General features: G+C 37.9%; 1 protein-coding gene across 7 annotated transcripts in view; it reads left to right on the top strand.

The window, feature by feature from the left end:
- FANCC (FA complementation group C) overlaps positions 1 to 26,010 on the top strand; it is a 282,752-nt gene that overhangs the window by 66,572 nt on the left and 190,170 nt on the right. Inside the window, exon 1 of one of the 7 annotated variants that reach the window (XM_034646670.1) lies at positions 14,456 to 15,375. The exons of the other annotated variants lie outside the window; for them this stretch is intronic. The gene's annotated coding sequence lies outside the window, so the exon portion shown is untranslated. Of the gene's footprint in view, positions 1 to 14,455; positions 15,376 to 26,010 lie in introns of those variants that run through there. 7 annotated transcript variants of the gene reach the window in all.

The following is a 26,010-nucleotide window of genomic DNA, read 5'->3' as shown; positions in this document are numbered from 1 at the left end:
TCTGTTCCCTATATTTTTTATAGTTTTTCTGAATGTAATCCACATTGATTTTCAAAGTCCAGTGTTTTGGGTTTTTTTTCTCTTGTATAGGATCTGAGTTGGTGTGTCTTGTGTGGAGCTTGAGTCCCTTGCTCCTCACAGAAAAGTTCTGCATTGTTGTTATCCTTCCCAGTTGTGACTGGCTGTAGCTGGGGGCTGGTTATTTCCTGGTGTGTCTGTTCCCTGCCTCTCTTTCCCATCTCAGTGCTGTCCTTTTATCCTTTGTTGTGGAGGCTCTGTTCATTCAGTTTTCAAGTTCCTCTCAGAGGGAATTATTCCATATGCAGGTGTAGTTTTGTTGTGTCCATAGGAGGAGGTGTGCTCAGGATCTCGCTACACTGCTATCTTCAACCCAACCATAGAAACTGTTTGTTATTAGAACTTTTTTGATTGGAAATTCTTTGTACATATGTAGTTTCTTTATTACCTGAGTTGGCAAAGCATCTTTTTATAAAGAGCCTAAGAAATTTCTCATTTGAAAGAGTGCCAGGAAAAACTGCTGCTTCTTTATAGTTGATTTGTGTCTAGCTTTTGGTCAAATTAATTCATGATTTGTTTGCCAGTTTGGGGTTGGCCATGAAAAAATATAGAGCTAGTTGGTGCCATTTTGTATGCTAACTTCTACTTGTTTCCCATTCTTCTGTAATAGGTTACCACAAACTGGTATGAAAAAGCATAAATTTCCTGTGTTACGATATTGGAGGTCACAATTCTGAAATTTGTTTCTCTGGGATAAAATCAAGGAGGTGGCAAGGCTGATTACTTCTGGAGACTTTAAGGGAGAATCTTTTTCCTTGCCTTTTCCAGAATCTAGAGGCTACCCTCATTCTTTGGCTCTTGGCTCCATATCACTCCCATCTCTGCTTTCAGTGTCACATCTTATTTTTATATTCTTCTGCTTATCTCCTTCCCTCATGAGGACTCTTGTGATTACATTGGGCCACTTGGATAATATAGAATGTCGTCTGTCGTCTAGTCCCGTCTCCCCCCCCCCCACAAGATCCTTAACTTCATCACATCTGCAAAGTCTTTTTTGCCATTTAAGATAACATATTCATAGGTTCTGGGGATTAGGACCTCTTTCTTTGTTATGCTTTCTTCATCTATTTGCCTTACATTGTATTTTACAGTGCCTAATTGAATGAGTAAAGGTTACCACCTTAAATATTCATGGAGCAGGTTGGAGGTGTTAAAAAATTTGTCAATACAGTAAAAACAAGCATAATTCAGAAAATAATGGAGTTGAGGGACAGCCCTGGATTGCAGGTTTTTCCATCTGACTTTGGATTTTAAAGAATATTGAGGATTAGTTTTTAGTTCTTACTTTTTCCAGTACAAAATATGATGATCTTGAGGATTCTCTGTAAATTTGGGAAAGTTATGATTCAACATATTTTAGGGTAAGCCCAGGGTTTTAGTTGAGGGAATTAACCAAGTCCCTATATTCAGCCTTCATTGGTCATAGAACACCCAATTTTGCTTGTCCTAGATGTATAATTCTAGTACAATTTGTGATTGCTTCAGACATTGCCTAAAATTCTTTGAATCTAATACCAAACTTGACTCTCCTGCTTTAGGAGAAACATTAGAGTAAAGGAAAAATCACCTCTTTCTGTGACTCCACTATAGACCCTTAAGGCATTAGAAGTAAAATTAATTCTTTAGGGCATTGTTTCTTAAACTGCTGTTCTACATAATGCTCTTTCATAGTTTCTTTTTCTTTTTTTTTCTTTAATTTTTTAGAGAGAGAGAGAGAGCATGCATGTGGGGGGAGGGCAGAGGAAAAGGGAGAGAGAGAATCCCAAGCAGTCTCCACAGCCAGCATGAAGTCTGACTTGGGGCTCGATCTTAGGATCCTGACATCATGACCCAATCTGAAATCAAGAGTCAGACACTCAACTGACTGAGCCACCCAGGTGCCCCTCATAGTTTCTTTTTCAATGGCTTTATTGATATATAATTCACATACCATAAATTCCTCCATTTCAGTTGTACAATTCAGTGTAGTTTAGTACATTCACAAAGTTGGACAACCATCACCACAACCCAATTGTAGAACTTTTTCATCACTCCAGAAAGAAACCCCATACCCATTAGTAGTCACTCTCATGTTTCTATCCCAGCTTTTCATTTATCCATTTATCAGTTGATGGACATTGGATTGTTTCCACCTGTTGGCTATTAAAAACAGTGCTATGAACATTTGTGTACATGTTTTTATATAAATGTGTGTTCTCAGTTCTGTTGAATTTATACTGTAGTGGAATTTCTGAGCCATATGGTAACTCTGTGTTTGACCTTTTGAGGAACTGCTAGACTTTTCCAAAATTACATCATTTCATATTCCTATCAGCAGTGTATGATGGTTCTGATTTATCTACATCCTCATCAACACTTATTATTATCTGACTATTTGATTCTAACCATGGCTAGTGGTTATGAAGTGGTATCATTGTATTTTGGTTTGCATTTCCCTTATGGTTAATAATATCTAGCATCTTTTCATGTGCTTGTTGGCCATTTGTTTATCTTTTTTAGGGAAATGTTCCATGTGACCTTCAGAAGAATATACTATGGTTGAGTGAAGTGTTCTATAGACGTCTGTTAGGTTTAGTTGGTTATTTAAGTCCTCTGTTACCTTGTTCTTTTGTCTAGTTATTCTATTTATTACTGAATGTGGGGTTTTGAAGTTTTATTAACATCGAAGTCTCCTTTCATTTCTGTCAGTTTTTGCTTCATGTATTTGGTGCTCTGTTAGCAGCACTTGTTTATAATTGTTATATTTTCCTCATGGATTGACCCTTTTATCATTATAAAATACCCTTCATTATCTTGAATAACCTTTTTTTGTTTTAAAGTCTGTTTTCTGGGCACCTAGCTGGCTCAGGGTTGTAAGTTCAAGCCCCAGATTGGGTGCAGAGGTTACTTTAAAAATAAAATCTAAAAAAAAAAAAATCTATTTTCTCTTAGTATAGTCATGCCACCTTTCTTGTTTTTCATGATACGTATTTACTATCTTTTTATTTCCATTCTATTTGTATCTTTGAATCTAAAGTATATCTTCTGTAGACTATATATAGATTTGTTATTTTTTTTATATAGTCTGATAATCTCAGCCTTTTGGTTGGATTGTTTATTCCACCTACATTCAGTGATGTTATACATATACCACAGACCTTGAATTGCATGGGTCCACTTACAGGTGGGTTGGTTTTTNGTTTTTTTTTTTTTTTTTTTTTTTATAAATACAGTATTGTAGATGTATTTTCTCTTCCTTAATGGTTTTCTTAGTAACCTTTTTTCTAGCTTACTTTATTGTAAGAATACCGTATATAATACATAAAACATACAAAATATGTGTTATTCAACTGTTTATATTATCTATAAGGCTTTGGTCAACAGTAGGCTATTAATACTTTAGTCTTTTGGGGGTCAAAAGTTAGACACAGATTTTCAACTGCATGTGATATCCCCTCTCCCCGCCATGTTGTTCAAGGGTCAACCATAATTAGATTTATTTTTGACACATTTACTTTTATTCTCTATATTGTCTTTTTTGTTTCTCTTTTATTACTTTTTTTTTGCCTTAAGTGCATATTTTTAAATTTATCCTTTTAATTTCTTTAATGTTTTCACTATACTTTTTGAATATTAGTGGTTCTGTAGGGCTTACCATATGTATCTTAACATATCAGAATCAGCTTCAGATTTGTACCAGATTAATTCCAGTGGAATATAGAAACATTAATTCTATATAGCTCTATTCCCTTCTCCTCCCCACTTTTTATGTTATACATACTGCATCTTTTAATGTTACAAATCCAAAAATGTATTGTTATAGATACTTCTTTACCATGTGTGGTGATTTCCTTGGCTTAATACAACTTTGCTCCCACATACCTCATTTGCACTGGTATTGGCAAATATATCACATATATCTTACATATTTGTATGTTACAGGCCTAATGACATGTTATATTTGTAGTGTTTTATACAGTTGATATTTACGTCACTTATGATAGGCAAGAAGAATATGCATTTATAATGACTTTTACTGGTGTTCTTTGTTTTTTTTATGTAGATTCGAATTACCTTCTGTAGTTACTTGCTTTCAGTTTTAAGAATTTACTTTCATATTTTTTGTAAGGTGGGTCTTCTAAGGAACAAGTTATCACAGTTTTTGTTTACCTGGGAAAGTTATGATTTCATCTTTAGTTTTGAAAGATAGCTTTGCTGGATATGAGATTCTTGGTTGGCACATTTTCCTTTGAGCACTTTGAATGTGTTATCCCACTCTCTTTTGGCGTGTATTGTTTCTGCTGAGAAGTCTGCTGTAGTCGAGCTTGGATTTTATTTTTCCGATAAATTTGAGAAGGTTTAACCATTATTTCTTGGATGCTTTTTTGTTTGTTTGTTTGTTTGTTCCTTTCTATCCTCTTCTGGTACTCTCATTACAAATATGTTGGTGCACTTAACGTCCCACAGTTCTCTGAGGCTTTCTTCATTTTTCCTCATTCTTTTTTCTGTCTGATATCTCTCCCTTGATCTCTGTCTGTCTTGAAGTTTGCTTATTCTTTCCTCTGTCAGTTCACATCTATTGAAGCACCCTAGTGAGATTTTTTTTCTTTTTTTCTATTATTGTACTTTTCAACTCTGGAATTTCCATTTGGTTCTTTTTAATAATTTCTGTTTATTGGTATTCTCTGTTTGATGCAATATTGTCATCATACCTTCCTTTGTTTCTTTAATTATGGTTTTCTGTAGTTGTGAGAATATGTTCGTAATTGTTATTTTGAAATCATTTTCTGATAAATTCAACATCTGATTGTTCCCACAGGCAGCTTCTGTTGCTTGCTTTTTTTCCTGGTATATGGGTCATACTTTCTTACTTGTTTGCATGCTTCCTCATATTTTTGTTGTTGTTGTTGTTGTTGTTGTTGGAAATTGGACATTTCATGTAATATACTATACAGCCCTGGGCGCTGGTTGTCCTCTACTGTCCCCTTTCAGGCCCTGTTATATTATTTGCTTGTTTATTTCTTTATTAACTGACTAGTCTGTTTCTTTTCTGACAGTATTAAGCTTCTGATTTTGCTCCTCAGAAGCTCTGTGTATGCCCATAGTCACCTTGGGATGACAGTGATGCTGGTAGGGTTTTCCTCGACTTTCTCTGACCATACCCAACTGTTGAGCTCCACTGATTGCTGGACAGTTACTCTATTGTTTTTAATAATGCTCTGAGATATAAATTGCTCTATAAATGAATCCAGTCAAATTATGTCTTCTTTGAAGGAATTATTTCTGAGGTCAGTGTTTGATATTTGTTCCAACCCCAGGAGGGCTTCTTTCAACTTATTCCCAGTTCTCTCCTCCAAACTAGCTGGCCTGCAGTTTAGCGTGTATCTTAAATCTCCTCCTGGTTGCCTTTCACTACAGTCTTTACTGTTTTTGAGAGCACACTAGGCTTGAACTTCTCCACACTTTGTTGCAAATGAAGTAAGTCCCTTTGGGTAGATGTTAGAAGCTATCCGTTAAGGCCTGCTTCCCCCTTCCGGCAAAGTCTCTGAGCTAGAGCTCTGGCCTGGGGTGGTGACAATGAAAAGCTTCTCTTTGAGTGACATTCTTGCTCTAGTTGGTGAATGCTTGGTGGAGGTGCAGCAGCCTGAGGTCTACTCAGCTGCCACTCCTGGTGTGGAACCACTGCAGCAGGAATGTTCAGGGCCTCATTATTCTTGATGTGACACACTCAAGTTAGAGCTGTCATTCCACAGTGGGGTCTGGGTGGAAGAAGGGAGCCTCTCCCTGTCAGTCATATTCATTTGGGACTTAGCCTCAACAACAGACTGCTGGAGGCAGTCCTGCTCCTCCTGGGAAGAAAGCCCCTCTGGCTAGTAGCTGGAGGGAGAAGGAGCTGTTCTGGTTGTTGCAGTGTGGAGTACTTTTGCTGAGCTGAGAGGAGAGAGGTAGGGAGGGTTCTTGTTTCAAATGCCACAGACTCTTTCTTATCAAATTTGCATAGATTTTCTTGAATAGGTATTTTTTTCATTTGCTGTTTACCTTTGGGGACCATTTCCAGAAACTTTAAATAGTTGTTGTTTTAATAATTTTCACCAGTTATACATGACAAAATTATGTGTGGACTAGTTTATTCTCAAAACTTAACTTTAATTAACCAAATGTTAAATTGTGCTTTTTAAGCTAGTGGACATTTGTCAAGATCTTTCCTCACAGTTAGTAGACAAAATAAGTCATACTGTTTCTTTGACTTACTTATTTTTTTGAAATCCCACCCAAGTGGATGTAGTTAAACCTTTTGTAGATTGCCAGACCAGATACAGTTCTTGGGGTATAACAAGGAATGAGCAGTAGTACTTTATTAAGACTTAGGCTAGGTACATACATAATCAAGTTGTTACTTAAGATTACCTTGCGCCTAAATGAGTTGTCTTGAAGATGATGCAGGGAGGGTAAGAGAAAGACCAGGCTCCCCATGATAGGAAGAGGAACATCTGTTAGAGGAAAGGTTTAAGGAAAAGTTAGCCCACGATATTAATAATGCCAGACGCCATATGGTACTGTTAGAATATTCCATAGTCTAAGTCAAGATGAGAACTTCTTTAAGAGCAAACAAACCTAGCAACAAAAAACCTTCATATGTTAGATGTGGGAGATTGCCCCAATGAAATTTTTAGTTGACATTGGAAATGCATATTATCTTGGGGGGAGAGTTAGGGGAGAAGCAATTATTGCTTCTGTATTTAATTTAAGCTTTTGTATTTAATTTCCTGGTGGTTGCGGAGTTCACGTATTAGACTTCGAAGCAGATAATACCTCACAGTGCAATGAACAGGAATTATCCTTTTGGATAAACCAAGCATCTGGCTGCATGAAATTGGAGCTCAGAGAACTGATTAATTTTATTATACAGGGTGTGAGGGCTGCAGCTGCTGCCAGTTGTAGTTGAGATCCGTTCTTGCTTTTCTTACTCTGCTCCTGATATTTCTGTTCTTTATGCCCACAGTCTAGAGTAGTTTTGAATTTTGTGGGTCCAAAGTTGCTTATGCCACCACGGCCTTTTTAAATAACTTTTTTTTTTTTTGCTGCTGGCTGTGGGTGGGGTGGGTCTAGATTTACAGCCAAATCGAGCAGGAAGCACAGAGTTCCTGTATATCCCAGTTCCCCTCAGATGTACAACTTTCTCTACTATTGACATCCTGTACCAGAGTAGTACATTTGTTACAATTGATGAACCTACACTGACAAATCATAATCATCCAAAGTACATTGTTTGCCTTAAGGTTCACTCTTGAGGTGGTACTTCTGTGGGTTTAGACAAATGTATAATGATGTGTATCTGCCATTATAGTATCATACAGACTGGTTTCACTGTCCTAAAACTCCTCTGTACTCTGCCTGTTCATCTTCCACTCTTCTTAATCTCTGTGAGACTTTTGCTTTTATTTTTGAAATTACTTAGGGAATCAGTTCTGTTATAATTCCGTTCCTGTGCTGAACTGTTGAACTACACGTACTTTGACCATAATATAGTTCTGAAAATTTCTACTGATGTAAGGATTGCCGATACCTTCCTTTTATTCCTTTCTTCCCTTTTTTTCTCTGAATAATGGCATGTCAGTGACCATATTGTGTAAAAGAGATATTTTTTATTTCTTGAGATTTCCTTGATGATCTGCTAATTGGAGATGCTTCTGGACAAATGATAAAATCTGATAATACAATCCTAAATAGTAAGGTTTTGCTCTAGCCCCACAGAGCTAGAAGAATATTTAAAAATGGTTCCTATTCTTCGTTTAGAGGTTATGGTCACTTCTTGCACAGATCTCAATACAGAAATGACATGTTCTTGTTGCGTAGCCTTACCTCACAGAGCTGTATAATTATTGGGTACCTTAATGCATATGCTGATCAGTTTCTCCCTGTACCCCTTTTGGAAGAATCTTCGCAGACTTTACTACCCATTAAATCACCCATCTTTGCAGGATGAGCAATGATCTAGTAGAAACCAGTCTAGAGACTCTCTTGGCTGAGCCCATTGGATTCTCTTCCCTGAGAATGCGGACCTTGAGATACGGAGTTAATTAGATGATGATGAATCCTTGGGGTGAAGGATCATCTTGAGTTGTGACCAGGTTCTGAACTATCCCATAAACTTACATAACTTACACCATGTGCCAGCCAGGGGGAACGAAAAGCCATGAGTCAGTAGAGGAAGGTAGTCTACAGAGAGCAGCTGATAGTGGAGGACACATGTGGAGACCCATGAGAAATGGTGGCAGGGGCTTCTAGTCCCAGTTTTCACTTGGTCCAGCTAACTTTGTTTTCTTTCGTTGAGTATTTGGGAGATCTTTTGTTGTAGCCTTTTCAGAATTCCTCCCTCCCTGTGTGACTCAAGCTAGTTGTAGGTTTTGTTCTACAGCTGAGATATAGTGCCAGTAGTCAAATAGATTCTTATAGAATTAAAAATCTTGAAGACTCTGGGTTGTAAGACACAAAGAAAGATGGAAAACCAAGGTTTGATTATCAGTGCAAAATAAGTGTATGTGGGGTAGTCTTTTGTCAATGTTTCCTTTACCTGTGGCATTTATTACCTCATTCACCACCCTTCCCTTTTCTAGGCTGAAAAATGCCTATATCATTTCATCTTTTCTCAAAACAGTAAAAATTTCTGCTGTTTTCTCCCTCCCTAGTTACCACATTTTTCTTCAATTTCTTTATATAACCTCAGGTAGAATACTGAAGTAGGTGCTAGGAGACCTAGATTCTGTTCTTGCTGGGATTCTAACCAAGTGGATGGTCTAAGGAAGGTACTTCAGCCGTCTGCCACCTTATTACCTCTTCTATGAAGTGAAAGGGTTGGCCTCGATCATTGAGATTTCTACCTACAGTCCCTGTCTCCTTAAAGGAGACAGTCACAGGCTGTGGGGTTTAGGACATGGACATATATTTTGGGGGCCATTGTTAAGCCTACTACAAATGAGATGGCATATTTGAAGCAATTTTTAAACCTTTTTGTTCCATAGGATATTCTTGACCAGAAACTGCCGTTCTTTATTTGAAGCTATGTTCATATACTGTGTTATGGTGATTTACTTAGTGTACTATAGCACGGAAAGGTCAGATAGTGACAGGAAAAAGCAATCGTTGTCCAAAGTGGTGCATCTTTTTAAGACGTCTTTTGGCAAGAAGCCTTCACTTGAACTCTGTTTGCCTTCCACACTTCATCCCAAGGCTGGCTTCTTTGTGGTTGTGAGCTGGTTTCCAGCAGAAACTAGAGCTCTTGTTTCTTTCTTCGTATCTGGTGAGGAGCCTTTTTCCGGTAGGTCTTGTGTGAGAAGATAGCGTGTTTTAGCATGGGTGAGGGACTAGCATTTTGGGCCAGATAATTGTGGTTGTCGGGGACTTTCTTGTGCTTGTAGGCTGTGTAGTAGCATCTCTAGCCTCTCCCCACTGGATGCGAATAGCACTGTCTTCCCCAGTCATGACAACCAAACATGTCTTCAAACAATGTCATAGGTCCCCTCTGTGTCAAGATTGTCGCTGATTAAGAACCACTGCTTTAACCCAATCAGAGCCCATTTTTGTCTCACCAAAATCTGCTGGCTAGAAAATTTCGAGTCTTGTTAGGAAGGCAGAAGGTAGAAAAATGGGTGCTGGAGAGATAACTGCAAATATCTGCTACACCTGAAATTCTAATAAGGACCCAAAGTGGGTCAAACCTGGCAGGCTTGCTAAATTTTTGCTAGGGATCCCTGTTAGTATATTTTAACATTATGCTCTTTTATATTAGAAAGCTAAAACCCAGTGTTACACTTTTGTAAAAAAAATTCCATGGGGCTATGAATCTCAAGTTGTTTTCTTTTTCTGCTTTATTAATGTCAAAAAGTCAGTTGCTCTTTAGCTTAGAATTTTTATTCTCTGCAAACTTCATTCTTTTTCAACAAGTGTCTTCCCTGAGTTTTTCACATTCAGTAGGATTTACCCTCCCTGTGACACTGCCTCTCTTGCCCCTTGCCATGGGGCATTAGCAAACACACAACGTAGTACAAACTGCATTTAGCATTGCCATTTATGCACCAGAGAACTGTGATTGGAATTTTTCTAAGTGGTCATTTTTTTTCCCTTGTGAAGTAATTGAAATGGAATACAGGCACATTTATTTTGTTTTGAAGTTTCTGTGATTTACAAATGAACAAATCTATACTTTTATAGGCATCAGATGACTGGTATTTTGGAGCATATGTTATTTCTTTCTTGATTGTGCTGTGTAGAGGATCTTTCCTCTATTTTCATGCAAGTGCTCTGACTGTAATGGAAATCCTGACTAGTACTGGATGAGAGGGTATGCAACATGATTGGGAATAAACACAAGCTGCTGCTTTTTTATCACAACTAAAGCATAGTAGTAGTTACACATACAATGGCTCATAAATAGAGTGCCCCCAGCAGATCAATAAAATATAACAAAGCTAAGTGACATACAGGCTAGAATTTATATGAATTGTTCGAGTGAGTCTGTGTTGGGGTTTTTGTCCCTGGCAATACGTTGGTGCTTCACACAAGCCATGAAGGGTTCTAGAAAGAACTATGTTTTTGTTCTGGCTTTAGTTGTATTCTGTATGTATACAGCATAGGAGAAACAATCCACTCTGTCCTAATTGTTACTTATCCTATAAATTATCTTTCCCTACATACCATTTTCTGTTTTACTAATAGGTCATTTGACCTCCAGCTTTGCTGGTATAGAACCTCTATGTTCATCTTAAATTCCTTCAGGGTGGGTGGGGGGACTATATTATAGTCATCTTTAAGTGAGTTGAGAAAGCACAGTTCCCCGATCGGGTGTAAAATGAAGGACTTGACTGATTGACTTTATGTGTATCCTTCCCAGACCTGTTAGAGCTACTGCAGCTTCTCCCCTTGAGTTTTCTCAGCACCTTGGAAAACAGGTAGGGGAAGATCGACAAGTAACAGTATTCACTAAGGTAACTGAAGCTGCTTAGGAGGGAAGAGGACATTGTACTGGCAAGATTTGATTTGCTATCGTTATTAAAGCAAAAATGGGGGGAACAAGGAGAAGGCATGATGTTTCTTTTTCAGGAGATCTTGGCAAGGGCCTAGTTTTAAAAGAGAGAGAGAGAGCCAGTTAGGTTGAAATGATTTGAAGTCCATCCCTCCACAGTCATATTTTTTGAAGCCAAAGCAAACAGTTGGGTAGAGGTAGGTATACATAGCCGTTTTTAAACAAATGGACTAACTTCTCCCTTGGAACTATTTCAGTAGGTGGTGCTCTTGTGCCATAATATAGCATAGTTTTTAGAGAGGTTCTGAGACCACAGTGGGTAATTCTAGAGCCTGTGTCCCTATTGATTCTGTGGGTCACTGCCATGTACAGCAGTTGGATAGCAATGTATGGGTGTTTTTGGTGAGAGGGTTTTGTTTTGTTTTTTCTGGAAATTAGGTAAATTCAGGTCTTTCTTTACCTTATCAAGAGCTACCCGAGCTCTGCTTTCCAGGGGAACCTAACTGAGAGGTTTACTAATCTTTTAAAAAATTTCGTGGCCTGGGGCGCCTGGGTGGCTTAGTGAGTTAAGCATCCGACTCTTGGTTTCATTTCAGGGCCTGATCTCACGGGTCGTGAGATTGAGCCTCGCTTCAGGCTCCCCGCTCAGTGGGAGTCTGCTTGGATATTCTCTCCCTCTGCCCTTTCCCCACTTGTGCTTGCTCTCTCTCTCAAATAAAATCTTTTTAAAAAATTTTGTGGCTCTAGTTTTTATCTGAACAGTTGTGATGTGTTGTTGTGTGTTACCAGTTTCCTATGACCATTCTGGTTTTTTTTTTTTTTTAGGATTTTATTTATTTATTTTTGAGAGAGAGAGAGAGCACCAGCAGGGGGAGGAGCAAAGGGAGAGGAAGAAGCAGACTCCCCGCTGAGCAGGGAGCCTGATGCAGGGCTCCATCCCAGGACCCTGAGACCATGACCTGAGCTGAAGGCAGATACTCAAGCAAGTGAGCCACCCAGGCGCCCCCATAACTACTTTTTTTTTTATTGTAAATCATCAGTGAACCTCCAAATCAAGTTCCTTTCCAGATAACTCAGGCTATCATTCTTGTTTATGTTTTCCTTTCCTTTAGCTTCGGAGAAGATGGAGTGGAATAAAATAAATATGTGGGAGAGAAACTTGTAAATGATGAAGGAATATAGATGAAAAACATTGAGTTCAAGCCGTAGCCAGTAATAACTATAGCTGACAGTGAACCTGGTTGGCATCAGCTCTTTGCCTCATTTCTTTTGCTGGATATTGAGTTTTTTGGTTCAGAGTTGGTTGCAATATCATGATGGTGAACAGGGCATCCAATAAAGTCCACATTTGGTGCTGCTGACAGAAGTTCAGTGGGCAAGGAAGAGAAATTTAAATCCAGACTGAGTATCCATTCCAAGCAGGACAAATCTCTTTTTGCCAGAAGTTGCCAAAAACATTTAGAGGTCTGTTTTCTCTGGAAGTTTCTTGGGATTTTCTCTGCAGTGAAAGAGAGTTGGTTCACCTTGTATTTACCAACTGCTAAGTAAGAGGCAAATGCTTGCTGGACTCTGCATCAGCTGGGTGTGCTGATCTGAGCTGCTGATTGCTGGTGTCTCCCCACGCTGTCAGGTATCAGCTTAGCTGGTCCTTCCTGTAGCCCTAGCAGCCTGCCTCTTGAGATTTGTGACCCAGAGATCCAATCTCTGAGTTCAGGGCTCTCTCTTGTGGTATTTGAGATTTTCTTTTTATAATTAATACTTTAGTTTACATAGATTTGTTTATTGACTTAATTTAGTTATCTGCTTGTTTTTTTAAAATTATCTTTCTTAATATTCAGAATATACTTTTTTTCCCCCACGGGCTTGAACTCATGACCCTGAGCTCAAGACCTGAGCTGAGATCAAGAGTCGGATGCTTGACTGACTGAGACACTCAGGCGCCCCAAGAATGTACTTTTAATCTGAGCATTCAAGTGTTTCTTGAACATTCTTAGCTTTTATCTCTAAATGTTGCTTCTCTTCCATTTTCTTTGCTTTCTTTTGCTGTGGTACCTCCTAGGTGTTTGTGAAGCTATCACTCAGGTTTCTTAAATGCTTTTCTTTTCTTTTTTCCTGGGCTACATTCTGAGTGAATTCCTTATTAATATTATCTTCAAATTTACCAGTTCTTTCTTCAATTCTGTCCAGTCTGAAGTATTTTGTTTGCTGAGTTTTAAACTTCATTGACCATATTCCTCATCCACATAATTTCTAATTGATATTTTTAACCATCCCTTGTTTTAATTCTGCCTTTTGGTTTATAATTTTTAATTATTTTTCAGTTAGCTTTTTAAAAACATCTTAAATATGCTTATTTTCTTGGACTGGTTTATGATATTAATTTGTTCTGAAGTGAATTAGTAGTCTGATGTCTGATTCTGTTAGTTGCCTTTATTGGCATTAGATTTCTTCATGTATTTTAGCACTTTGGTTGAATGGCATGTTTTAAATGAGATCTATTTTGTATTGTTTCCATTCATTTACTCATTTTCCACCTCTCTTCCTCTTTGCTCATTCTTTGTAGCTATTTTAGAGTTGTCTTGGGTGACTTCCACAGAGCCCCAGTCTAGAACCACAGTGGTAGTTTATACTTGGGCAATCACAGGCTGTCTCATTGAGTTACTTAACGCTGGCTGGCCCACGTCCTCCTTCCTCCTTATGCCACAGCTCCATATGAGACAAGGAGCTGCCAGCCTTCTTTCAGGGATGGGGGGGCCTCCTCCAGTTATCATGTTGACCATGCTGTCACACAGCAATGCTAGGTCTGACTCTGTCTTTTGTGGATTATGTTTAGCCTCAAAACTTTTTAGGACTCATACTTCCAGTTTCAGTACTTAGATCCTGAGCTTAGGAGACTCAAGGCTTTAACTTCGACGGGTTCCCTCTTTGAGTTTCTGCCCCATATCTACTTCACAGAAATGTTTATATTATTTTTGAGCTTGCCTACATCTTTTTGGTTTTCTCTTCTTATGTTTCCCCTCTCATTGCTGTATGTTTGGAGTAGAGATGTTCCATCAAAGTGAATTTACTGTGCCATCTTAACTGGAAGTCATGTGGGCTGGGGGCTTAAAGGAAATAAAGTGAGATATTTGGTTTTACATAGTACTAAACGCTAACCACAAAAATGCTTTTTTTGTGTGAGTTCAGTGACCCATAGCATACAGTTATTTAAACTCTTCCTTCAGAGGCTTGCAGCCCCAAGAAGATGACTGGGATTAAGCAGGTGGGATTTATTAGGATTCCATGGTTCTCCACAAGGATTTCACCTTTTATTTTTCATTTTGATCATAATTTAAAAATTCAGTTGTTTCCAAACACGTAAATGCCCACAATTCTAACTAAATAGTGTCTTAAGATGTCAGTACCTACAGTTGTGTTTGTATTGGTGCCAAATAGCACTAGTAGATATTGAAAAATGAAAGAGGTGAAAATGTAAATCATATATTTGAGCTGAGTGAGAGATTGCTGTTTCGCAGTAGTTTAAAAAGAGAAAAGAGTGAATTTAGCCATCCTCACATATGGTGCCAAATGACAGAAGCTGCTGCTAACTTTTGGTAGCCAGTACCAACTTTACATGACCAGTGCAGGCAAGATTTAGTAACCTGCATCCTCCGATCACATTGAATTCATTTTGTTGATTTGTTAGTATTTGTGCATGTAAAAATTTTGTAGATGTGTAAGAGTTGTAAGCATATGGTTTTACCGGTTTTATACTTGTTAGTGTTTAACAGGTTAAAGTGGTTTTAGATGGCTCTTAGAGCCCTCAGCAGCTTTTTCTTCAGGTTTGAGAAACATGGCTCAAAGCATAGCTTAACTCTTCCTGTGCAGTGTAGTAGCATCCTGTGTTTGGTTTTTATGTTTTTGCCTGGCTTGCTTCTGCTCATACTTCATGCTTTTACTTAGCGTAGGCATCCTTTCTCTCTGAAAGTGTCTGACACCCCCGTGCTGGGTGAGGTGCCCTTTCTTAGTGCTCCCTGTGGCACCTTCTGTTTCTTTTCCCCAGCCCTTCCCACAAGGGATTATGTTTTTTTCTGTTTATAGATCCTGATTTTCTCATTAACCACAGATTGCCTGAGAGCAGGGAACACACTGCCATCTTTTTACTTGCAGTGTTTTTGAGAGTTTCTGTCATAAAGTGTAGGCTCCCAATAAATGTGTGGGGTTTTTTGTTTTTGTTTATTTAGTAATAAATTATGAGTAGAACCAAGGGTGGAAAGAGGCAGAAATAACTTGGAACCAAATCAGCGGTGACAAAGGTAAGATTTCTAATATTTTAATATCTAATGTGCTCCTCAGCCCATTTTTCAAACTTTTTGGTCTCTCCAAGAGTCACAGTCTTTTTCTAAGGTAAGAGAATTAAGGAAAAGAATGCAAGGAAAATAAGTAACCACTATTTCTAACAGAATGTATGTGGGAAGACTGCTATTTTTTTTGAGCCCAGTGGTTGCTCTTTGGGGCTCTGATGGAGAACAAGGTCAGGGGGCTCTGTCTTAGTAGCTCCTAAAGCAAGCACTGTCAGAAAGGGATGCTTCTCCTTGGAAGCCAGGTCCAGAGAGCAGCTCTTTCCTTCACACATGGGCCGGAGAATAAGCTCCATAAATTCTTAGAGTTAGCTGCTAGATTAAATTTCCTTAATTCTTTGCGAAGTCATCTGAAGAGTGTGTTCACTCTGCACCTGGATTGCAGTTGCTTCCTCTGATTCCTTAGACCTAGATTTTGTTTATGATTGAGTTTTGTTTGAAATTATCTGCAGATTTCATGTCTGTGTTTTTGATTAGACTATCTTCGAGGAGAAACGCTGCTGACTCAACAGAGAAAAAGCCAGCTCCTCCTAGTGGAACTTTTCTTAAAACCTCATTGTTTTTAGGGGGGGAAATATCACTTCTTTCTTAAGCACTTTATGTGGAAACAAGAATATTTTGTGATTTTTTTAAAAAGTCACAAACACAGGGGCAAATTGACCAGTCTTCCTTAAAATAATGAAGCAAAGAAACATTACTTTTTAGTAAATTAAAAATACCGGTATCAGGTTTTCAGTAAGGCAGAGGAGGGGTGTTGTCAACCTTAAGTATAGTTGGACAGAAATTTCTTAATTTTATTTTTGATTATATTGCTAGAGGTTTTAAATTTTTTTTCTCTCTCTCTCTTTTTTTAAAGATTTTATTTATTTATTTGACAGAGAGAGAAAGACAGCCAGCGAGAGAGGGAACACAAGCAGGGGGAGTGGGAGAGGAAGAAGCGGGCTCCCAGCGGAGAAGCCTGATGTGGGGCTCGATCCCAGAACGCCGGGATCACGCCCTGAGCCGAAGGCAGACGCTTAACGACTGAGCCGCCCCTCTCTCTCTCTTTTTAAGTAGGCTTCACACCCAATGTGGGGCTTGAACTCACAACCCTGAGATTAAGAATTGCACGCACTACTGACTGAGCCAGCCAGGTACCCTTAAATATTTTCTGATAAGGCCATTGTGCCCCTGGTTGATAACATTGATTGGAAGCTAAGTATTTAATTTGTGTTTTTCTTCTTTCATAAAATGTGTTTTGTAGCATTCTGTCCTTAAATCTCTGTTTGGTGCTTATTTCATGGGAGAAGTGACTTAAGTTGACTCATGCTCAGGGGAAATGAAAAAAAAAATAGTGCTGTTTATCAAGTTGCCACTTTGGTCATGGGCCATATTTTGCATGTATAGACTTAACTCTCCTATTTCTGGCCTAGAGATGAGGTAGACCAAAGGAAAGCAGTTTCTAACTTTCTTGGCTCCTGACAGATATGATACACAGCCATTTTGAGACTGTAAGGTTTTTAATGAACTTTGAAATGTTGAAATCTGGGAGCTGCATGGGTTTCTATCAACATAAAATCAGTTCGAATTTTATATTAGTCTCTCCTCTACAACAGCGTTAGTGAATTTGTTTATTTATGTATCACATATTTGTTCAACAAATATTTATTGAGTTTCTGTGTCAGAATATGCTTAGCAAACTAGGTCCTGAGGACATGTGCCAGTTAGGATGTGTTTGACTGCAGATAACACAAAACCCAATAAAAGGTGGCTTAATCCCAAAGGAAAATTCAAAGTCGGTTGGCTACTTAATTGCCTCAGCTGTGCTAGTGAGAGGACCCAGGACCATCTTTCTCCCCTGCTCTTTGTAGGTTGTTCGCCAGTCCTCTCAGGCGTACTTACTGCTGGATCCCAAGACAACTGCCGCCATTCTAAGTGTCACATGAAAACTACAATATCTAATACGAAAAAATGTGAATTTATTTTAGATTGAGGAAGACTCTGTCAGAAACCTTCCAGCCGAAGCTCAGTTGTCATTGTCCCGAGCAGCATAACATTGGCCATTCCTTCATTTGGTAGGAGGGCAAATGGAAATACCATGACTGATCTACACTAGCCATTCTCAAAATGTGGCTCAAGAACCCTTCGGAATCCCTGATTCCGTTTCACAAGGATCATAAGGGCAAAACTATTTTCATAATAATGCTAAGACATTTATTTACATCATCCACTCTCATTTTCTCCCTAACCTACAGTGGAGTCAAAGGTGACATGATACATGGTGGTATCATTACTCTGGCAGCTAATGGAATGTGTATGTGTATATTTTTGTGTCTTACATTTTTTTTCAAGTTTAATTTCTAATGTAAATATAAATATAACCCACATAAACAAAAGCTCTCAGTAATGTCCTCAGTAATGTTTAAGAATATAAAGGGGTTCTGAAAATGTTCCCGATTTCCTGGTCTCCATTAATCAAGATGTTCACCCGCTGCATTGGGGCACATCCCAGCTTCCCCAAGACTCGTGGCTGTAAGATTCCTGGATGATTCTGTTAACAAAGAAGTAGCAGAAGGGTTAGGACTGTCAAGTAGACAACCAGCCGTGTGTGTAGGACCGTTCTGACGAGGGGGCCTTAGAAAGGAGAACATGGCAGGGACATAGCGCATACTCCAGGCTCTGTCTCTGCTTTGACCAGAGCCATGCTCAAGTCTGTCCTTTTTTTTTTTTTAATTGTAGTACAGTGTACATAAACCTACAATTTACCATTTTAACTATTTTTTAAATGTATGATGCAGCAACATTGATTATATTTACAGTGTTGTACAACCTTCACCACCATCCATCTCCAGAACTTTTTCATCTTCCTAAACTGAGTGTATAATTAAATAATAATTCTGCACCCTGTCCCTGACAACCACTATTCTATTTTCTGCTTCTGTGAGATTGACTAGTCTGGGTATCTCCTGTAAGTGAAATGATATAATACTTGTCCTTCTGTGTCTGCCTTATCTCTCTTAGCATAATGTTTTCAAGGCTCGTCCATGTTCATCTCTCAATGGACATTTGTGTTATTGCCACCCTTTGGCTATTGTAAATAATGCCATTATGAACCTGGGTGTACAAATATCCATTTTGTTTCCTACTTTGAATTCTTTTGTGTATATATGTAGAAGTGGAATTGCTGGGTCATATGGTAATTCAGTGTTTAATTTTTTAGGACCCACAATACTGTTTTCCACAGCAGCTATGCTATTTAATATTCCCACCAGCAATGCACAAGGGTTCCAATTTTTCTGTATCTTCACCAACACTTGCTATTTTTTGTGTTTTTAAAAAATAGTCACCCTCATGGGTGTTAAATAGTATGTCATTGTGGTTCTGATTTGCGTTTGCTTAGTGATTCGTGATGTTGAGCATCTTTTTATGTGTTTATTGGCCATTTGTATATCTTTGAGAGAGATCTATTCAAGTCCTTTGTCCATTTTTTAAAAACTGGGGTCTTTCTGCCTGTCTGTCTGTCATTGAGTTGTGGGAGTTCTTCATATATTCTGGATTTTAATCCCTTTTTTGATACATGATTTGCACAGGTCTGCCCCTTTTATATGTTGAACTTTTATACAAGGTTTCATTTTATTAAACAATTTTTTAAAAAGCTTTAAAGTTCTGTATCACTCTTGTCATCGTTGTCACTTTTGTGACTTCATCCTAGATGTTTACCACTGTACTGGTTTAGAAGATACAGATGGTAGGACCTTGGTAATTACTTCAGTGCTCACAATTAAATTATAATAACTACTTTTGAATTTCTCACACTATTCAAAATGTAGTCCTGGCTACTCTTATTTGAATACTTGGCTTTATAGATTACCAAGTATTTGCCTTGAAAGAAAACAATGATGATTAAAATGAAATGATTTTAAAAGTATTTTTCCATTATATCTGTGGAAGTTACTGTAGCCTTTGACAGGACTTTAAAGGCACCAGATTCCTCATCATATCAGCCGAGTAAGGATTCTTTTCAGATTTTTCAGAAAACCTAAAAACAATTGAGTTCTAAGTTGTCTTTAGATGGGACAATCCTTTTGAGATAGCAATTTGCCTTTCAACAGCAATACTAATGGAGGATCAGAAAATTGCAGGTTAAATTATAGAAGGGATTTTCCATCCTGAAACTTCGTAGATTAGGAGAGGATAATAATGTCACATAATGTTAAATGAGAGGCTGGAATTGCTGGCTCATGCCATTCCTGGTCACTCCCAGTGCTGTGGTAGACGGAACATCCTGTGTGCTCCTGCCTGGGCCTGCAGGGCTTACTCTTTGAAGTCAGGGCTGCTTAGTGCTCAGGTGTCAACGTGGAACTTCGGGAACCCATCTTGCTTTCTGAAAGATAATTTGAGAACCACTGGTCTGGGGGCTGTCCCTTGCCAGGCTCTTAATACTTGATATCTAAATTGAGGAAAATGGTTTTGTTTGTTTTTTAGTGAATTAGAATACTTTGCTCCAGTCTGTCACCTACTTGTTTCTTTCTTCTTCATCATCTTTCTTCAGACATTACTGAAGTATTGTGATGCTTTTCTTTCCTATTGCTTCTCATGAATTGTGCTTGGTAAATTCCATATTCCATTTGTGAAGAACATTTCCATTACATTTTTGAATATATCCTTTTCCCAAAGAACAGAAATCACCAAAATGAAGAAACTTTTAGTGCTGAAGCATTACCTCTTCTTCACCTGCTGTATTTTGAATCCAAGCCATGTTATCTCGGCAACTCACACTGTGAACCCTCATGACTGGTGTATTTTTGTGCCATGGTAATTTGAGTTAATAAAATAGTACTTTGCAAGTAGCAGAGTAACTTTCAAGCAGTTTATAAATGAGAGAAGAGGGGCAGGCAGTGATGCAGAGCATTTTTTTAGATTATTATTTATTTATTTGAGAGAGAGAGCAGAGTGAGCGAGAACACAAGTTGGGGTGGGGGGAGGCAGAGAGAGAGAGAAGCAGGCTTCCAGCTGAGCAGGGAGCCTGGTGTGGGGCTTGATACCAGGACCCTGGGATCATGACCTGAGCCGAAGTCAGACATTTAACTGACTGAGCCAGCCAGTCGCCCCCAAAGCTGACACCATTTTGAACCAGTGCTATTTCAATACCTGATGTTTGCTGGCTCTGATGGCTGGATTCCCTTGCTACTTTATCCCGCTTCCTTCTGCCTCCTTCTTCTGTAGGATCTCCTCTAATAGCAAGAAACAGGGACATGAACAGGTACATGGGGATCCTTTACTAGATGGTCGTTTGCATTTGGGTGTCTAGCTCTCTTTGCTCACAGGACATTCCTTTAGTCCCTTCTATATGGCAATTTCTGAAGGTCCTTTTATTTTCTCCTAGAAATATATAGTGAGGGGACTAAGAACTCCTGTTGTTTTTAGTCTGTGTATGTGGAGAAGGTGAAATCATGGTTTTGATTCCTTAGGACTGGGTAAATGTGCCGAAAGAGAAATAACTCAAGAAATGGAAAATGAGGATTTCCTTCCAAGTTTCCCTGCCATTTGCTTTTGCCACAGAAGTATATACCATTTGTGTACAAAATACTTGTTAAAATCCTGAGTTTTAAGGAAATAATATCATGGACATCTACATTTCTTTTGTTCTCATAAAAGATGCTAAACATTATTTCTCTAGTTGCTCCAATGAAATTAATATGGACATAGATATCCATGGGAGGGCGTGCACACTAAGCAGACTCATAAGAAAGTCAAAGATTTACGTTTGGGGCAAGATCAAGAATTTGCTATCGATCAAAAGATGTAAAATCAGATCTCAGTTGTTTAGTAAGGGTGCAGATTAACTGGGATACAAAACTCAATGCATTTTTTAAAAAAGTTGAAATCACCATGAACCTGAAGGATCCTCTCTTTTATGAGGCATACATTTTGTTTTAGCTGCATGGACATGGCCTCATTTTGTCTACTTGAGCATGGACCTCTCACTGGTTACCCTCCCCTGAGTGATGAATTGGATGTCTCTTCCACCTTATGACAATAGCCCTCTCAGGGCAAAGCACTAGCCATGTAGCTATGGGGAAGTGGGGGCGGGTAGAGAAGGCTGTGGATTTTCTCCTGAGAGCCAAGACTGGGAAAATGGAGCCATTATTTGAGGATGGGAAGGAGAAAGAGAAAACAAGCACTAGGATTATATCTCTGGCCAATTCTGATAGTTGTAATATTTTCAGAGAACTCAGCTAAAAAAAGAGAAAATACTTACAGACTCTTTCAATAATTTAAAATTTTTATTGTATTCATCAGATACTTTAATGATTAGCATTTATAAGCTATAACATTTTTTCTTTTTTTCCTTTGGGGTAATATCTCTATGATAAATGTATATTTAGAAGTTAAATTTTTTTTTGTAATGGAAAGTAACACATACAGAAAAGCACATAAACGTGACTCATGGTTTTATAAATTATTAAAATATTAATACACATTACTGGCATCCAGGTCAAGAAGTAGAATATTGCTAGCATCTTGATTGCCATTTACACATACCTTCCCCATAGTACTTCTTTTCTTCCTCTAAAGGGAATAGGATTCCTGACTTTTCAAGGTAACCACTGTAGTTTAGTTTTACCTGATTTTGAACTTTATGTAAAAGAATCATATCTTATATATTCTTTTTCTCAACATTATGATTGAAAATTCATCTCTATGCCTGCAACAGTAGGTCCCACATTTTCATTGCTGTATAGTATTTCTTTGTATGAATATATCACATTTAATTTATTCATTCTACTCTTGCCTGGCATTTGGGTTCTTTTCAGTTTGGGTCTATTATGAACAGTGCTGCTATGAACATTCTGCTGGTGTACATAAACAGTAGGCTTGGAGTGTTCTTTGAGGGAAAGTTTGTGATTTGTGGATTTTTGCATGATTATGATTTACTGAGAGGGATATGTGAAAATTCCCAGTATGATTGGGAATTTTTGTAGTTTTTTTTTTGTAGGTACATCAATTTCTGTGTTATATTTTGAGCTTTATAGTTTGTCATACATTTCTGTATTACTGGAGCATACAAATTTAGAATTATTTAATCTTCCTGGTGAATTGAACACTTTGTCATTACTAAGTGACCCTCTTTACCTCTGGTAATACTTTTCATCCCAAAGTGTGTTTGAGTTGGTATAGTTTATTTGATTCCTTTGGTTTAGTTTGTATGGTTTTTCTTTTCCTATTCTTTTAGCTTCTCTGAACCACTGTATTTTTATGTTTTAGATGTGTCTTTTGTAACAACAGATAGTTTTTTTTTTTAATTAAAAACTGATAGTGTTATCTACAATAGCCAAATTATGGAAACAGACCAAGTGTCCATTGATTGATGAATGGATAAAGAAAATGTGGTATACATACACACACACACACACATATGCACACACATAAGGAATATTACTCAGCCATGAAAAAGAATGAACTTTTGCCATTTGTGACAGCATAGGTGGAGCTAGAGAGTATTATGCTAAGTGAAATAATTCAGTCAGAGAAAGACAAATAGCATATGATTTCACTTGTATGTGGAATTTAAGAAACAAAACAAATGAGCAAAGAGGAAAGAAAAAGAGAAAGAGGGCAAACCAAGAAACAGACTCTTAGCTGCAGAGAACAAATGGATGGTTACCAGGGCAGAAGGGGGGGGGTGAAATAGGTGATGGGGATTAAGGATTGCACTTGTGATGGGCACCAGGTGATGTATGGATGTGTTGAGTCACTATACAGTACACCTGAAACTATTATTACACTGTGTGTTAACTAACTATAATTTAAATAAATGGCTTTACTTAGAAATTTAAGCCTTTTATATATCGTATAATTACTGATATATTTGAGTTTAAATCTACCATCTCTGTGCTTTTTTTAAAATCTTGTCCATTTTGTATTTCTTATTCTCGCCATTCTTGCCCTTTTGGGGTTGTTTTTTTAAATGTAAATTTTCCTCTTCTGATAACTTGGAAATTATATACTACCTGTTGATATTCTATTAGTAAATATCCTAGAAATCATAGTATGCATTCTTGAATTATTAAAGCCTAATGTTAACACTTTTATCTTCATTTTCCTGGAAAATGCAGGACTTTAGAAATCTTTGACTCTGTTTTTCTCCAGGCTTATATACTATTGCTTTTACATATCTTAATTTCTATATATATTTAAAACCCCAATGATATTATTCTTATTTTACATCATAAATGTTAATTTAAATTTCTCCACGTATCTGCCATTTTTGTTGTTTTTTATTTCTTCTCATGCCTCCAGAATTACGTCTGGGATCATTTTCCTTCTGAGAGCAGGCTTACTGGTGGCAGATTCTCTTATGTGTCAGATGTTTTATTTCAGTTTATCTTAAATATTTTAGTTGGGTATAATATTCTGAGTTGGCCCTTTTTTTCCTTTTATTGTTTTGAAGGTATGTTTTCTGGCCATCTTGCTGTATTTTTTTTTTTTTTTTTGTATCTTATCCATTCTTCTGTATTTTCCATTGTTTTTATTTTCCACATTGAATTGTGTGTAGTTTCTACTGATATATCTTCCAAGTTGACTAATTCTGTTTTCAGATGGGTCTGATCAGCTATTAAACCCATCTGTTGAGGGGCACCTGGGTGGCTCAGTTGTTAAGCGTCTACCTTTGGCTCAGGGTGTGATCCCGGAGTCCTGGGATGGAGCCCCGCATCAGGCTCCCTGCTCCACTAGGAGCCCGCTTCTTCCTCTCCCACTCCCCCTACTTGTGTTCCCTCCCTTGCTGGCCATCTCTCTGTTAAATGAACAAATAAGATCTTAAAAAAAAAAAATCTGTTGAAGTCTTAATTTCAGTTAGGTTTTTTTTTCAGTTTTAGAATTTCTGCCATGTTTTTTTGTTTGTTTTGTTCTTGTCCATTGTTTTGAAGTTCTTTGTCATGTGTTCTTTTCTTCCTGTGTACTTGATTGACTTTCATTATGTAATTTTTGTTGTATTTGAAAAATTATTTTTAGAAATAGTTACAAACCTATGATGATGTTATTTTCCTTCAGAGAGGATTTTTGTTTGTATCTTCCAGGCACCTGGCAGCAGACTTAGAAACCAGGGACCACCTTAATTTCGCTTTAGTTTCATAGTTAGGTGTGGTGTATGTGGGGTGGTTTACGAGGCCCTCACTTTGGTGGGCCTGGCTTCCTACTTTTATTCTCTGGCAAGGCTATCAAAAGAGGATTTTTTAAAAAGATTTATTTATTAATTTTGGAGTACGGGGGAGGGACAGAAGGAGAGGGGGAGAGAGGATCCCAAGCAGACTCCCTGCCCAGCATGGAGCCTGATGTAGGACTCAGTCTCACGACCCTGAAATCATGACTTGAGCCAAAATCAAGAGTCACACACTCAACCAGCTGAGCCGCCGAGGTGCCCCAAAGAGCTTTTTAACTTTTACCTTTTAACTGCATCTTCAGGATCAGAAATGCATCCCTAGACCTGTGTAAACCATGTGCCAAGATCTTTCTCTATAATTTCACACTGTCTTTCTGATTGCTTGATGATTTTTAAATTATGTTTTTGTATTCCATGTAGCCTTATAGAATAACGCTCAGCAGGTAGGTTGGTCTCAAATGTATAGTCTACCATTATCTGAAGTAGGACTGAAATTGGGTGCAATTTTAATTAACTTTGTTTACACTAAATATATTCTGTACATGCTTTTGTTTACCTCATCTATCCTGGTTAATAGAGAACTTATGATACACTTTTACCTCCAGCTATTTACAGTGCCTAGAAGAGCCAGATAAAACACCTTTTGAAGCCATTGGAAAACTGCAGAGATACTCAGTACTCAAAGGGTTAAGCCCAGGCCTGAAAGGAAGTGCAGAAGGCACTGAGCAGATTCTTTAACAGCTTTATACCTTCAGAGCATTGCCATTTCTTGAGAAGCTGCGAGAGACTAAGAACCTCCAAAAGGGGGTTCTTTTGGCAATTTCATGGGGTTAGAGAGACATACATTGGATTTCCATAGGAAAAGATTGTTATTGTTACTACCTAAAACTGTAAGGCTTTGATACATCAAGAAACATCATAAAAGCAGGAGAATGGATAAAATAGGAAAATCATTGTTTTTCAACCCCTAATGATCTAAAACGATCATCATTTCAGAAGACCATTCAGGAAAGGGCTGATGGTGAACTTTAAAATGAATGGATTAGGTTGACGGTACCTGAAACAAGTGATCAGTTTCAACATTACGGTACATGAGACAACCAGTGTGTGCCTTCTGGTTTGATTCAAAGCACACACCACTACAAATGAAGTATTATTGGAAAAGGATTGACCCTGAATCTAAAAAAACCTCTAAATCATGCTCTCAGTTTGTAGGCAATATAGGGAATAGCAAAACATGCTAACACCACAGGAATGCAATCAGCCAAATGCACAAGTATGAAAGATTCTATTAGTCAATACAATAGATTCTATTAGCCTCTTCTATTGGTAATTATTACAGATTAAGGGAGACTTCTATTATTTTGTTACAGATTAAAGGACAAATATCAATATTGAGTATATGCAATGTGTGGATCTTGTTTGGATCCTAATATAAATAACCC

This window comes from Ailuropoda melanoleuca, chromosome 17 (genome assembly GCF_002007445.2).
Source record: "Ailuropoda melanoleuca isolate Jingjing chromosome 17, ASM200744v2, whole genome shotgun sequence".
Lineage (NCBI taxonomy): Eukaryota > Metazoa > Chordata > Mammalia > Carnivora > Ursidae > Ailuropoda > Ailuropoda melanoleuca.
The sequence above is the reverse complement of the archived record's forward strand: the minus strand, read 5'-3'. Positions and strand labels throughout refer to the sequence as shown.